This window comes from Gavialis gangeticus, unplaced genomic scaffold (genome assembly GCF_001723915.1).
Source record: "Gavialis gangeticus isolate Ggan-Ray unplaced genomic scaffold, GavGan_comp1, whole genome shotgun sequence".
NCBI lineage: Eukaryota > Metazoa > Chordata > Crocodylia > Gavialidae > Gavialis > Gavialis gangeticus.
The window spans coordinates 72,884,280-72,899,578 of NW_017728994.1; the positions used below are offsets into that span (position 1 = coordinate 72,884,280).

The following is a 15,299-nucleotide window of genomic DNA, read 5'->3' on the forward strand; positions in this document are numbered from 1 at the left end:
GGATGCTTGTAAGAAATATCTTGCCAGTGAGAGAAGTGCAGCATAGGTGGCACTTGACAAGCTCATCAAGATCCCCAAGGAAGAGGTGCAGGGAAGAAGAAACAGTGGGACGTGTTTTGGGATTGTACATACACAAAGCAGGTGTGAGAAAGGGTCTGCTGCTTTCTGAGTGTCACCAAGATAAACTTGTTATTAGCGCAGGAGATGGTACTATATGAACTTATACCAAAAGGACCAGAAGGAATGTTATTAATACCTTTATTAGCATGTGTTAAAAACTAATTTATGGAAACCTCTGGGTGTTTAAGGGTTTGGCTGTCACTAAAAGAGTGCCTGAATCTGGGGCCACATGAACTGAAATATTACATAAATTGGGACAAAGGAAAAGATCGGAGAAGAAGAGGTGGAGAAGAAGTAGAGGAAAGAGGACTAGATAACTTGTTTCATTAAACCAACAGAGAGGACTGATGGGAAGGGCAGAGAGTTTCAGGTGTTAATGAAGTAACAGATTATTACATGGGGTTCTGTATGAAGAAAAAGATTTCTGTAAGGGTTTGGTTTTGGTGGGATGTTGATATATGTTATTTAAGGGTTTAATATATGTAGCTGTATGTTTCTGATATGTAGTTGTTTCTGTGCTATGAAGTCTTGGTAAAACAAGGACACTCAAAATGTGTAGTTTTGTAAGTGTAAGGTGATTTTTAGTGCGAGTCTAATAAAATGTGTAAAAACAATAACAACAACAACAACAAAAGGTTCCCATCAGTATGTTTGCCCAAAATGAGCCATCCATTTTATAGTCATACTCAGTGTTGGCTGCATTTAATCAACTTCATAGTTGGTTTCCCTTTCCCTTACTGAGCACATACCTCTTTTGTTAGCAGTTTAGTGATAGCCAATATATTTAATGAGGTTTCATTGTACGTGAATGGAAAATGAGGAGCACTGGTAGGGGGAAACCTCATCTCATTTGAGTCTATATAATACGGCATATGTAGAGAGTTATATGTAAATACTCTGAGCCATAAGAACACAAACCCAAGACCCTCATAAAATGTATCCTCTCTAGTTCCCCTCATCATACTACAAGGAACACTTATGACCAAAGTACACAACTCAGTGATTTTCCCAGCAGACTGGTTTGCATTTTTTCACTCAGGTGTCTTCACATATTTATCAAGAATTACTCCTGATTTGTATCGGGAGGTGAGGAGAATTATGCCAAGGGAGTCTATGGACAACACTGCAAAATAAAGGAAAAACTGTAAGGTATTTATATGTCATAACACTTAAATATACCTATAAGGACCCTGCATCAATTATATTTGGTCATGAGCTTTCTTCAGTGAGCTTGATGCTGAAGAACAATTCCCTTAAATAACAAAACATTTGTTGCAAAAATATTTATGCCACTTTGCACTTATATTAGGAGATGAATATCTCCCTGGCCAGAACGGTATGCAAGCAAAATCACTGTATTCTCAAGCCTCATAAAACATCTGTTTTGCTTGTTTTCTTGTATGTTTGTCAGTATGACAGTTACCTACATAAATCTAAATCTACAATTTCAATTTCTAAATGAATTTATTTCAAAATCATGCCCTTTTCACTGTTTATTTCTTCTACAGCTAAGGAATGCATTGTCTGAAAGGTTTGATAGTTACTGTAGCATATGATGAAAGTTGCCATTTTAATTACCTTTTTTCATATATAACTTTGTTAACTTGCACTAATGACTGAGGGAGCCATTGCAGATGATCAGATTTTATGAATTAGCTATTAAGTGATTAAACAATAAAATAATCATGGATAATGTCCCACAAAATGCAGTTTGTTCACTTAATTTGACAAGCATAGTTTGGTTTTATAATTATAGATTACTCTTAGAAACTGCTCATGTGAAAATGGCACCATCTTATTCATCCTATTTGCTCCATGTGTAGTCAGAGTCAAACTGGCTGACTTCAGTAATAAAATAAAATTTTGCTCATTTTTACTGGTTTTGAACATACAAAAGCAACAGAGAGGCACTTGGATGCCTCTCCATTGGGTATACTATTGAGCTGATTGCTTAAAAAACTCCAGTCGATTGCCACTGAATTCCAGAGGTGGAACAAAGAATTAAATCTTTCTTGTAGACCACTACTGATGATGTGCAAGATAGAAAGAACCCAGCTTGTCTCTGAGAGCCCATTCTAACAATTTCATAGTTTCATAGTTGGTAGGGTCAGAAGGGACCTGAGCAGATCATCAAGTCCAACCCCCTGCCATGGCAGGAAAAAGTACTGGGGTCAAATGACCCCAGCAAGGTGTTCATCTAGCCTCCTCTTAAAGACCCCCAGGGTAGGAGCCAGCACCACTTCTCTTGCAAGTTGGTTCCAGATCCTAGCTGCCCTGACCGTGAAGTAGCACCTCCTGATGTCTAGTCTAAATCTACCCTCTGCCAGCTTGTGACCGTTATTTCTAGTCACTCCTGGGAGTGCTCAGGGGAGATGGGACTACTGCTCCCTTAGGAAGAAGACTGTTTTAGTTATGAACAGAGTACTATGAAAATCATACAAAGAATAGCATCCTACCACCCATCTTTTCCTTAAACCCACACAGACTACTGCATTTTGCTAAAGTATCCTAGTTTAGGTATGTGGGAAGTTACTGAGAGTTATAAAGTTTTCAAATTAGCAAAGTAAGGGCTAAATTAATGGTCCCCCAATGTGTTTCATTCTAGATATGCCAAAATGGCCAAAAATGGATTCCTTGTGCCAAATCCTATATGTTTGAGTAACATCAAGAAACCATAAGCAAGGCTTAGCTCTTGAAGTAGAAGTCTACTAAATGCTTATGAACTGATGGATACTTATAAGAAAGAAACTGCTGGAGGAGGATCATTTAGCCCTGGGACAACTGTAGTGCATGCTAGTGTTGGAGTTGTGGTATTAGTACTTGGTGGTGCATGGGCTCTTTGCTTCTGGGGATGTGTCTCCTTACTTCTCTGCAAAGAGAGAGACAAAGTTTTTAAGAAACACGTGGAAGGGGAAACAGGAGACTTGCTTGCTCCTCACCTTCCCAGCTCCTGTTGAATACTAATAAATGTGTGTATGTGTAGGGAGAGAGGTGGTGATGGACTCTTCAGATTTCTTTTTTTCTCATTCTAGCCCCAGGGTGACTCAAAGCTACTCCTCCTGCCTTCTGGAGCTCAGTCCAATCGTTATTAAATCCTAAAATGGATTACATGTCTGGAAGGGTTTGCAGTCCTTCCAAAGAGGTCTTGGTGGGCATAAAGAAAGACCTGATACCTGAGATAAACTCGAGATCTGACTCACTTCTATACTTCTGTCACTGTTCAAATATTGCTGTGGGGATCCTCACACACTCAATACATCTCCTAGATCCAGGAGCTAAGTATTGATGATGTATTTTCTTTAGTACCTACCTGATTTAGAAATATCAGTCCTTTTTATTTGTGTTTTTGAATTGTTGATGAACTTTTGAAAATCCTGTTCCCAGTCTCTCTGAAATTCTCATTTCTAAGAGATATAAAGTTGCTGTTTATTGCTACTTGCTCATGGAAAAAATAGAATAATTAAAGAAAATTCAATTTAGTTGAATTATTCAAAAAGACTAACAATATCCAGCCCAAGAAAATTCTGAAAAGGCAACAGAAAACTACAGAGCTAAGGGGCTTTTATACGGCATACAATTGTTATGATTCCTTTTAATTAAATACAAATGAATTAATTGGTATAAAATACTGTCAAGCAATTATTTTGCGGACATTTTGTCTCTTTTGAGACACTTTGTTTACTGCATGTATCATCTATAGCTTATCACCCATTCTACACTAACTATTTTAAACATATATTTAAAGAATTATACTGTTAGAAACTTTTACATTAATTTCATATTTGTGTTCATGGTACACACATTAGACCCAATAGTATTTACATTTTTTAATCCATCTCCCGTCCCTAGGCCATCATTGTATATGAGATATTCCATCTTAATGAATTTTTCTGGTTAAAGATTTTTAAATAAATGAATAAATAAATAAGTAATGAAACACTGATTTTTATCTCACTGTACACAAGTTTACTGGCTGAATTTACCCATTTTGATTTGCAATGAATTTTTTTCTTTTTTTTCAAAAGATATGTATGAAAGTACAAAAATTATAGATGGTTTGTGAAAATGCCTTGAGCAGCAATAAGTAGTAGCCTGGTCATTAAAATAATAAGAGGGTAAATTATAAGAACTACTTGAAAAGAATAACACCCTCAAGAGAATTTCATTTTTCCCTCAAATTTGTCTAGAACTCTGTGCTAAAGTAGTTGCATGCTATAGTCCAATACTGGCTTGATTCTGTGCCTAATGAAGTCACAGCTCCCATAGGTTTAATGGTGTTTGAGCAAGGTACCTTGAACCTTTCAGATATAGATTGGTTGAATTTTGAATCAAATAGGAGTGATTTGTCTAAAAAAGGTCATTCTCTTAAATTCTTTGTTGTCCCAGTGCATAGTAGGTTTGATTCTATGAGTTGGTGAATAATTTTGGAGGTGTAAACAATCTTCAATTCTTGTTGCTTTTAATGCAACTCAAAAGCATTCAGCACATTCACGTGTTTACCTATACCCTGCCAGGTTATTAATACTTATGAAGACTGATAAACTGGAGCTATGTCTATTTTTTCTTATATATTGTCTATATGGAAAATATCAGCCTGGAAAATAACTTTAAAGCTAAGAGTTATTTATTTACCACTGGCAAACTAATTAGCCCATCTGAGCACAAAAAGCCTTGAGAAAGGTAATAGCCTGAAACTATGCACATGCATGTTTAAAAAACTGTCAGCAGCTTTAACAAATTCCATTGCAATATAAGTTTTAAACAAAAGGCCTAATAAAAATCACTTCTACTGAAAATTAGCTAAATATAATGGTTTACCACAAGCTAAATGTTAGTTCCGTTCTTTTCCTAACTGACCAGTAGGCCACTGTGGTTGTCTTTTCCCACTAGATAATCAGCACATACAGTGCACCAGTAGGATGTTTTGAAGAGACCTGAATAACTCAGCAATATAATGAGTCAGCTCCCATGGATTTTTGTAGAGTTGCATCAATAATGCAATCAAATGTAACAAATATTTAGCTGAATTTTAATGACTTTGCTACCGCTATTCCCAAACCTCACAAGTCAGACCTCCAAACTCATGAGATTGGCTAAAAGTCATGATACACACACTCACATATATATATAATTATATGATATATAATGTAAGTATATACAAGATTCTACATTCTACAGAATTCTAACAAGAAGCCAGAATATGAGTAGCATAGCCATTCTTGCCTTTAAAATAGAAGTGCAGCCCATAAAGACTATTGATCTTTGTGTACAATACTCGTTTTAAAGCCATATGAGCTTCCAGTCATCAAAGGCTGCCCTTCTCTATTAAATCTGTTCCATGTCAAGATCCTGATTCAGGATTTAAGAAAAGCACTAAAACATATGCTTAACTTTGTGTACTTTCAGAAAGCCTTAAGCACATATTTAGTTTTTGGCATGTGCTTATATCTTGGTGATTTCTGAAGGACTCACAGACATTTAAGGGCTTTCCTTAACAGGTGTCTTTTTTCCTGACTTGGTGGCTTGGGCTCTCAGTTTATTCCATTATGTTTGTCGCTTGCATAAAGTTTGAGGCCCATTACCCAGTAAGTAGAAATGCGCAGACATTTTGCATTCTTTCCTGCCTCCCCCACCTAGTCATCACTCAACTAGATACTTCTTCATGTGTTCAGGGCTCTGACAGATGTTGCATTTATTGCACAAGTACTGCATAGATCACATGATCAATTGTAAAATGTAATGAGTTCGGCCAATTTATGGCAGGATAAAAAATTTAAAAAAAACAGCCACAAAGATGTTCCACATTTAATGTGGCTGGTTTGCATTGTACTTTTATAGTTCTTTGGTGCCAGGGCAGTCTTTGGTAAATCCTGCCTGGTGGTTGCTTGTTTTATGGTAAGCCGCTTTGAGCCTTTCAAACAGGGTGGGTTTGAAATCTAATAAATAAAGAGTCAAAAAATAATTTGAAGGCATGACATGTTTGGCATTGGGCTGCACAGTGACTTAAGATGCTGGCACACAGGGAGCTGACTAGCTGATGAGCTCCCTGCAGGCTGGCACCTAAAGCCACACAATGCAGCCAGATGCAGGGTTACACCATGCACATTTCTACTTGCCAGCATGCAGGGAGCCCATCAGCTGATCAGCTTCCTGCATCTAAAGCTGTGCAGCACACTTTCCACTTATTGGCACACAGGAAGTGCTATCTCCACATGCCAGTAAGTTGAAAGGGTGCTGTGGGAGGTGGGCATCAGGGACCAATTCCTGATGCCCAGCTCCCTTTGTGCCAGTAGTTGCATAATCAAAATCAGATGAATATTATCCCAGATCCAAAAATTGCATGCCCAGCCAAGCACATCTGGCATGGTCAGATACATGAGTTTTGGGAACAAGGATAAAATTCATCAGATCCCAATCACACAGATAAATTAACTTTCAGGGGCCTCAGAGATCTTTGAGGAAGTGAAAGCCATTGTCTGCCTGAGGAACCACTGCATTTATTATGTGATTTCTCCGAGGTAAAAGCTGATTGCTGATTGTCTCCGACTGTGAGACAGACTGTTGAGTCTGATGAAAGCAAAGCCTGTACAGTTACACAAGCAGCATTTTGTGAGCTGCCCCTGATCAGACACATAATGATGGATAGATGAATAGTAAGATTTACACACATCTTGTTTGTCTGCCATGGGATTGTTCATAATAGCATTCCTATTCTTTGGAAAATTCAGAGGTTATTTTATTCAGAACTCTATAAAGAGAGGGGATGAGGATGAGAAGTGGGCAAGCCATAGACTTCTCCCCTTCCTATGGAACAGGGAAACACACCATTCTACCACAGGGCTCCACCCAAGGAACTGTACTAGAGCACTTTCTGTAGTATTCCATACTCCTTGGTATACATTAGTGTATCATAAACCCCCTTTGGCTAAGTACAGACAATCAAAAAGCCCAAGGCTGAATTGATTCAGTCTTTGCAGGGTAGTCTAAGCTAAAGAGCTTAAAATAAAAAACAACTGAACAGGCATTCAGTTTTTATTCAGGAAATGCAGGCACATACCTGCAGTGGCTCAGGCCAGCAGCCAGGGGGCACTAGAGCACAGCTCTCTAGCACGTAGCCAGGATGGGCTGCCTGTTCACTTCCTCTTCCTGCTGCTCCTAAGGTCTCTGGGATTTGCATTCCAGAATCAAAGCCACAGGACTCTGCAGGGTTGCTCACCACTTCCTCTTCCTGCTTCCAGGTGCATCTAGGATTTGTAGTCCACAGCCACAGCCAGCATTAAGTTTTTAGCAGGGCAGGGCATCTCTGTACATGGGGGAAGAGAAGTTTAACCACCCCTCCAAGCCCCAAACCCCAGCTGGGGTTTGCCTGGGGTGGGGTAGTCCCTACCTCCCCCCCCCTTCCCTGGTGGAAACAAACTGCACAGCACAGCCCAGGGCTGGAACGCATGCTGGGGGACTGTGATTTAGCTTGAACCAGGAAGGGGTCTGGGACAGAAGTTTCATAAACCAGTTTGATCCAACGCAGTTAAGTCTGATACTACATTCATCCAGGTTTATCTCAAACCAGTTTCAGCCATTTTGAAACTAGCTTATGCGCACTGAACTTCTGTTCTGTTACAGGTTTAAAACAGTTCCTGATGACTTAAACCAGTTTATGTGTAACTTCTGTCCCTAGCCTTTGTGTCATTGCCCTCTACTGGACTAAATGGATCAAGCCTTAATCAAGTAGATGATTTCCACTGACTGAGCTGATAGACCTGTTTCTTTACCTCTCCAGAAAAGAGCTTGTATTTTTTGAAGCTGAGATTTCATAGTAAATCTCCTGAGATCCCATGCATGAATAATGAAATTATTGTGTGTCCTCACTTATCACTCAGGCATGTTACCACCTTTGCTACTGTTACTGTTGTTTCCAATTTCATTTAGGTAACATCTATTTTAACAACACCTACTGAAGAGTGAAGTGTAGTATAGTACCAGTCCTGGCAATACAGCCTAGAAATCATGTCATACAATTCTCATGAATAGCATCAGGGACTGAACTCCCAGCCTCTAACAGGCAAGCAATTCAAAGACAGAATTTCTATCAATTTCTTGTTTTGTTTTGCTTTGTTTTCAAAACTACCTCACCCATATCAACTTTTTATGTGAATGCATAAATGTGGGCCAGAAATGGGGCTACCCCATTTACTCTATCCAAGAGTTTGTCCTATATAGTCATATTATATTTATATGAATTGGTACACTAGAAATAGCTAGTGTGTAAAAGGTGACAGCCTGATGTACAAATATTATATAAAAGTGATAGCACTGGATTCAGTAAGAAGAAAGAGAAAACAAAGAATCTGAACGGTCAAGCGTTGAAGTTACTTGTAGGATGGGGGAGCTTTGAATGCTAATGGTATATTCTCTAAGTGCTTGCTCATCTGAAGTATCTTCATTGGCATCCTGAATCCTCCCTTATGCTTGTTACTATCATGCCTGAGAATAAGAAAGTCCCATCAATCAATTATAATACACTTGTATTGCACTTTTTATATTATGTATTTCAAGGCTTCACAATACAATAAAATTTACAGCTCGTATAATTAAGAATATGCCAGATTAAACAAATGAGACTGAAGCTCAGCTTTTAAAGCAAAAACTGTATCAGATCAAGACATTATGCACAAAGGAAATTTCAAATCCAAAGCACAGAACAAAAAGGTCTTATATGAGTAGTTTGGAGCTACTAAGGGACCTACTTTTTAACCTCAAGGCACAATTCAGGACATAGGGCATTAGAAGGTCACTGAGATTAATTGAGTGCAAGGGTTAGTTGGAGATTTGTGGGAAAACAGTGCTGTACCAGTGACATGTTGAGTTTTTTTCCCCTGAAAATATAAAATAGCTTCTCCTACCAACGCCTGTAATGATGAAAGGTTCTCTGTCTTTCTGATATATTTTTTCAGAAAGCAGACAACTGAGTAGATGAAAATGGAGCTGGGCATGGAAACTAATATCCATCATGGATTTAGAATTTAGGTTACAGTGTTCTTGCCTATGTATATGTGAATATAGGTTTTGAGTCAACCCTAATAATGCCAGTGGGGAATCTCTATAATATTCAGCCTTATCAGACAGTGGAGGTTGCACTACCCATGGGAAAATACAACCAGAGAGAGAGAGCCAATGATGCTTGGGGGAAAGGGAGGGGTAAGGAAGTTGCAGCAGAGGAGGGCATCTTTCAGTTGTACATAAGATTTCATAGGAGTCTTGTGAATGTACTGCCAGAGGCTTAAATGATTCTTTTTGCACAGCCTGTGTGGCTATCCAGGCAGATTTCTCCAGTAAAGAAATCTTTGGTATTATAATAGAAGAGACCCTACAGTGAATGAAGCTCAGTCTCCCATTATTACTAAGGAGAAAAATGGGTATTTTAGGCCAGATTTACTTTTTCTACCAATGCTACACACTAATACATAGCTTGGATCTGTCAAGCACTGCTTGTTTCACCGAAGTAGATACTGTACACCTAACCCCTAGAGTAGCAAAGCTACTGAAAACTCCTCAGATCCCTCAGGCACTGTAGGAGCCTTGAGCCCCCAAAGGCCCAAACTTCAACAAATACATATAGAAAAGATAAATGTAATCTTCTTTGGGTTGGTTTGTACAATAATATTTAATACTGTGGTGTTAATATCTTGTGAAAAATTTCCAGATCTATTTGGATAAGCCTTAAGAAACAAATATGCTGTTTAGCTTTCAGAAAACTTCCTAGATCCCTGATGGCCCAGTGTGGTGCTTTGCAATGTCCTTTTTTTGCTGTTGGCTACTCATGAGGGAGCTGACTACAGTTCTAATCCAGCCACAGGGGAAAGCTTCATCCACAAATAAAGCCAACTTTATTTAACTGTTTCACTGTTCATTCATGTACAGGTAAGTGACAGAGCACACGCAGCACAGCCTCATGTACTTGTTACGTCTCATTGAAAACCATTGCTGCACAGAGGCTGCAAGAGGTGACCACCCCAGCAGACATTGTGAATATAAGTGATAGTGACTCTGACGAAGATCTCTGGGGTCATTTAACTGTAAGTGAATGATCAAAAGGGGCAACTGTGTGCTGCTGCTCTGCCACTACCTCGGTATGCTGTTACATAGAAGAAACTAGTACAGGCAGGAAAGAAGATTCCTTAAGAAATCCTTTTCTCTGAATACCAATCCGGCAAAGCTTTGCACTTTGGCTACTAGGGTTGGGAATATGGATTCCAGCGTAAGTTGTGAAAGTCTCTTTAGGTCCATAGGTGATATGATCAAAAAGAACAGAACAAGAATGGAGTCAGCAAATGCAGAAGAAATAAATGTTTCTCAAGGTTAATGCCCCCATTTTTCTCTGCAGCAGTTTTCCACTCTTCAGATAATAATAAATTATTTTTCAGTCCCACTTCTTTCTCTCCCACACAGAGAGACTGGAGTTTTTAATGTAAAATATGAACTTTTCAGATTTTCTTTTTATTAGATTTTCACAGGATACAAACATAGGCAACAAGCAATATGAAAGCCAAGTCTTTGGAATTCAATACTGAATATTAGAGTGCGTATTAGATCATTGCAGATACTAACAAAAAGAATCTTTCCTCATAAAATAGGAAACAGGTGACAAAAATAGAAGACTACAAGCAGTGCGTCCCATCTTGCCATGCACAAGCAGAAAGCACCAGTATTGCATTTCATACATCACACACTACGTGAAAATAAAACTCAACGAATGCCAGAATGGTGGGTTATTGAATATCAGCTCACAATATTGATATTCGAAACGTGTAATCAAGATTATGTTATCTGATAAACATTTTTCTGGTTAATTAACATTTTCTTGCTAATCTGAATTTTCCATTAATTGTATATCTGTCGTGTTATTTTGGTAATAAATAATGATAGGGGCTTTAAGCAATTGCAAGGGTTATGTAAGCCATCCCCATCATTGTTTATTCCACCTCAATCAGCCCTGACAGATGCCTGTCCCTTTTCTTCTTTAAAACTCCAGTAATGGACTTTCCACAGTTTCTCTAGGATGCTTATTCTACCATCTAACTGCCCTCACATTTAGGAAGTACTTTCTGAGGTTTAACCTGAATCTGCCTTCCTGTAGTTTAAATCCATGGCTTTTTGTCCTGTTCTCAGTGGCTGGAGACAACAACTGTAAACATCTAATCAGTACAGTTTATATTTTGTCTGATAGTTTTTGTTTCTGCAATTTTTATAGACCATGGAACAAAATTTCTGTTTCAAACAATGAAACCCAACAGCATTACAACCAAGAACCCAGTTCCACAGGAAATATTTTAAATTAGGGAGAATAAACAAACAAGTGGAAAATAGTTTGAAGGGATAAATTAATGCTGTCCAAATTAAGATGAATCCAAAATTGTAGGACACCCAGACATTAGATTACTTAAGACATCTTTAGGTGCCTGAATGCCTTTGAAAATCTGGCCCACCCACCTTTTCAGTCTTCTTAAATTCCTTATCAGACATGCTTTGACCATTAGCAGTTTCTTTCTTCCACCAGGTTTACCATACACTAAAGCTCCCAAGTGCAACTCATACATGCTCCCTTTTAAGCCTGATAATTAAGAAGAGGGAATGTATTTACTGCAGGTCTCAGAAGGAAATCATCTGCATTTGAGGTGGCCTCGTGGGACACCAGGGACTATACATCAGACACAGGCTGAGTGTAACATAGTGTTTTCTCTGTAGGCTCATTCCATTAACGCAACAGAAAAATCTCTGCTCACCACAGGAATATCTTAAAGTCCCTTAAATAAAGCACCACTTAAAGTCCCCAATCCATACCTGTCTTGAATGGTGAAAGAGAACTGAAAACCTATAGGACAATTTCTACTACCAACACCTGCTTTGAAAAAGAGTCAGCCACACATCTGGTATCCAAGTACAGTCAAGAGATTTAGCATTTATTTATTTATTTGCCTTGTGGTAACTGAGACTAGGGCCCCATTGTTCCTGGCACTGTACCCATACAAAATGAAAATAATGTCTGCCCCAAAGATCTTATTGTCTAAATATAAAATGAGGCACAAAATTTGGATAAAACAGAGTACAAGGCCAAAAAGCATTAGCATACACCAACTGTATTGTAACCATTAAGGAAGAGAAACGTTTCTGAGAAAGCTATTGTGGGCATTTACCATGTGTCACACACAACTCTACCCTGGGTATTGATGATGGCACTGCCAAGTATATCTTCTAGCCACATAAATGTACACTTTCTTGTTGGAACTTTCTGTAGTATTTGATAGGATTTACCATAGAATCCTACTGTCCTACCGCAAAAATAGAGCAAAGCTAACAGGGACGATGTAAAATAGCTTGAATTATCCTCTCAGACTCATGAGAGCAACCTTCTCCATCTCCATCTCAACAGTCCTCAACTTTGCAAGTCCCTAGATTTCCATCCTCTCTCTACTTTTGCTTAACATGCACTGCAATATCCAGCTGACACCCCTGCCAGAAGATAACAACAGCACCATCTCCCAACTACTGAAGGATTTGGCCAAGGTCAAACATGACGTGAGAGAATGGTCAGAGAATTTTCAACTATGAATGTTTAAATCCAGCTGCTTTTGATTTGAGGGAGAAGGAGGGAAGGAAACAGTGCTAAAAGGTGAGGGATTGAAGTTAGAGCTTTTTTCACTGTTTAAACCTTTTGATAGCTGATTAGTACTAGTTTGACCCAAACCACAATAAATATTTTAATTAAAAGAAAATATGCCAAAGGGACATTGTTAATAGCTGACAAGTGTTCCAAGTGCATATTTTGCAGAGCTACAGAAAACTCCTCCAAATCACTAATGCTTTGTTCATTTTGTAGCACACTCACTATTTTTCCCATCACATAAACATAGGAAGAAAATGTCTTGCCTCCTTATTTAACAGAATAGGAAGATCATTAATCAAAAATATGTATTAGACACATTTATTCCCTTAACAAATTCATGCCAGAAACCTGATGGACTTATTATAGAAACTCTTGCCTTAACAAAAAAAGCTCTATGGATAAATTTAGTCTTGTCTCAGCTTTAGAATTTGGGAAGCAAAATCTTTATCCAACAGCCTGCCCTTTGGAGCCAATATCTGTTAGTTTTCTGAGAAAACTCCTTTCTTTGCTGGGTTCACATATTGAAAATATCATAAAGGTACTATTATCCACTGTGGCTGTCCAAAATTCTCTAAAAGTAGTTATATTCATTTTTTTTATCCTGTTATGTTCAAGCAACTGGTAAAGCAGATTTAAATCTGTTCTTTCTAGCTCTGGAAACAGATAGAAAGATTAATGGGAAGTACATTTTAAGGCTGTAATTTGTTCCAAAAGTTTCATTGTGGTTTTTTTGTTTATTTTTTGATCAGCTGTGAAACTGTGCTTATCAGGATTTGTAATAATAGACTTATTGTATCTGATGTTAGGAATCTATCCTTCGTAATACTTCTTGACATAATTGTAGCTTTTGACATACTCAATCGTGGGATTCTTCTAAATCATCTTGAAAAATATGTTGGTCTTTCAGGTTCGGTTATTCAGCAGTTCAAATCTTATTATAACCATCGACAACAGTTTGTTAATATAATTTCTTTCCATTCCTCCTCTTACATTGTCATCTGGAGTCATCTGTTACAATGTCATCTGAAGTCCCACAGGGAACCATTCCTGGTTCCATGCTCTCCTTTATCTACCTGCTGCCTTTAGGAGCTACAATACCATATCTATAGAGACATGGGTTCTGTTATCATATTCCTGCTGACATTAGGAAGTTTAATTTTCTATTCCTTGTGCCTATTTATTTGATCAATATTCTAATACTCTTGTTCAGCTATTTAGAGATTCGGTCTAAAAGAAATGTTTCTTTAAACATACTGAAATTATACCACAGACAGGTAAAACAAGTTTGTTTGTTTTTTTCTAAACCTATTTTTTCAGTCAAGGTGATACATAATAGCTAGGGGTCAGAAGGGACCTGAATAGATCCATCTAGTCTAACCCCCCGCCACTGGCCGGAGCACACACTGGGATCACATGACCCCAGACAGGTGTTCATCCAACCTCTTTTTGAATTTACCCAAGGTAGGAACGAGGACCACTTCCCTAGGAAGTTGGTTCCAGATCCTAGCCACCCTAACAGTGAAATAGTGCCTCCTAATCTCTAACCTGAACCTATTCTCCAGCAGCTTCTGGCCATTGTTCCTCATCACCCCAGGTGATGCTGGGGGGAATAGGACCCTTCCTATTTGCTGCTGATCTCCCCTAACAAGTTTGTAGGCAGCCTGTGCTGAGTTTGTAGGCAGCCAGCACTATATAGTGCTGTGCTTCTCAATTCCAGAATTTATTTCTAAATTTCCACATGTATAATTTAGACATCCAACTAAATTAGAGTCAGTTACTTAAAACACTGTAAGAAAGGGAGTAAAGACAAAGCAAAGTGATACCACTGTCATATCCTAATCTACCACCCAAATAGTATGTGGGACAAGTACTCGTGTGAGTAACAGTAGCAGAAACTGGGTTTTAATTAGTATTCTAATGTGCGTCACTCATAAAATATAGTTAGGATCTGGTGTTTCAAAGGTACTATGCACCTGTAGCTCCAATTGAGTTCATTTGGCTCTACAAAATGCTTAGACCTCTGAAAAATCTGAGCAAGTTCTTAGTAATACAAATGCTGATATCTCATCCACACAATCAAAAAACTTCAGAAGAAAAAATCTCCTAAGGAGTAAGAAACCGCAATATCTTTATTTTTCTCCTTCAATTGCAAAGGCGCCTTTTACAACATCCTTTAGTCTCCAAAGAGTACAGTATGTCTCTGCTCCTTTGAATGTATCTGTCACTTTCCACGTTTCCCCTGATTAATGGTGACTCCCAAACTGAAACAAAATCAAATGCCAACACCAATATACATGTTTTCTCTTAAGATAATTCTTGTCCTACTTCTAGATCTAGAGGGGTATAAAATAAAAAAAATGCTAAGTATGGGCACTTCATTAGTAATCTTCATAGTACAGCAAATCAATTTGACATCACTACTATATTGGGCACAAGATCATGGATTTAAGTGGATCTAGCACTGGCAAAATTCCTATAGATGCATGTGGTAAAATGATCACCCACCTTATTTACATAT

The 15,299-nt window shown here is 38.3% G+C and overlaps 1 long non-coding RNA gene across 1 annotated transcript in view; it reads left to right on the plus strand.

Annotated features, from left to right (window-relative positions):
* LOC109287718 overlaps positions 1-3,772 on the plus strand; it is a 45,087-nt gene extending 41,315 nt beyond the window's left edge. Inside the window, exon 3 of the long non-coding RNA XR_002094949.1 lies at positions 3,153-3,772. This is a non-coding gene — a long non-coding RNA (uncharacterized LOC109287718). The remainder of the gene's footprint in view (positions 1-3,152) is intronic.
* Positions 3,773-15,299: the final 11,527 nt, after the last annotated feature.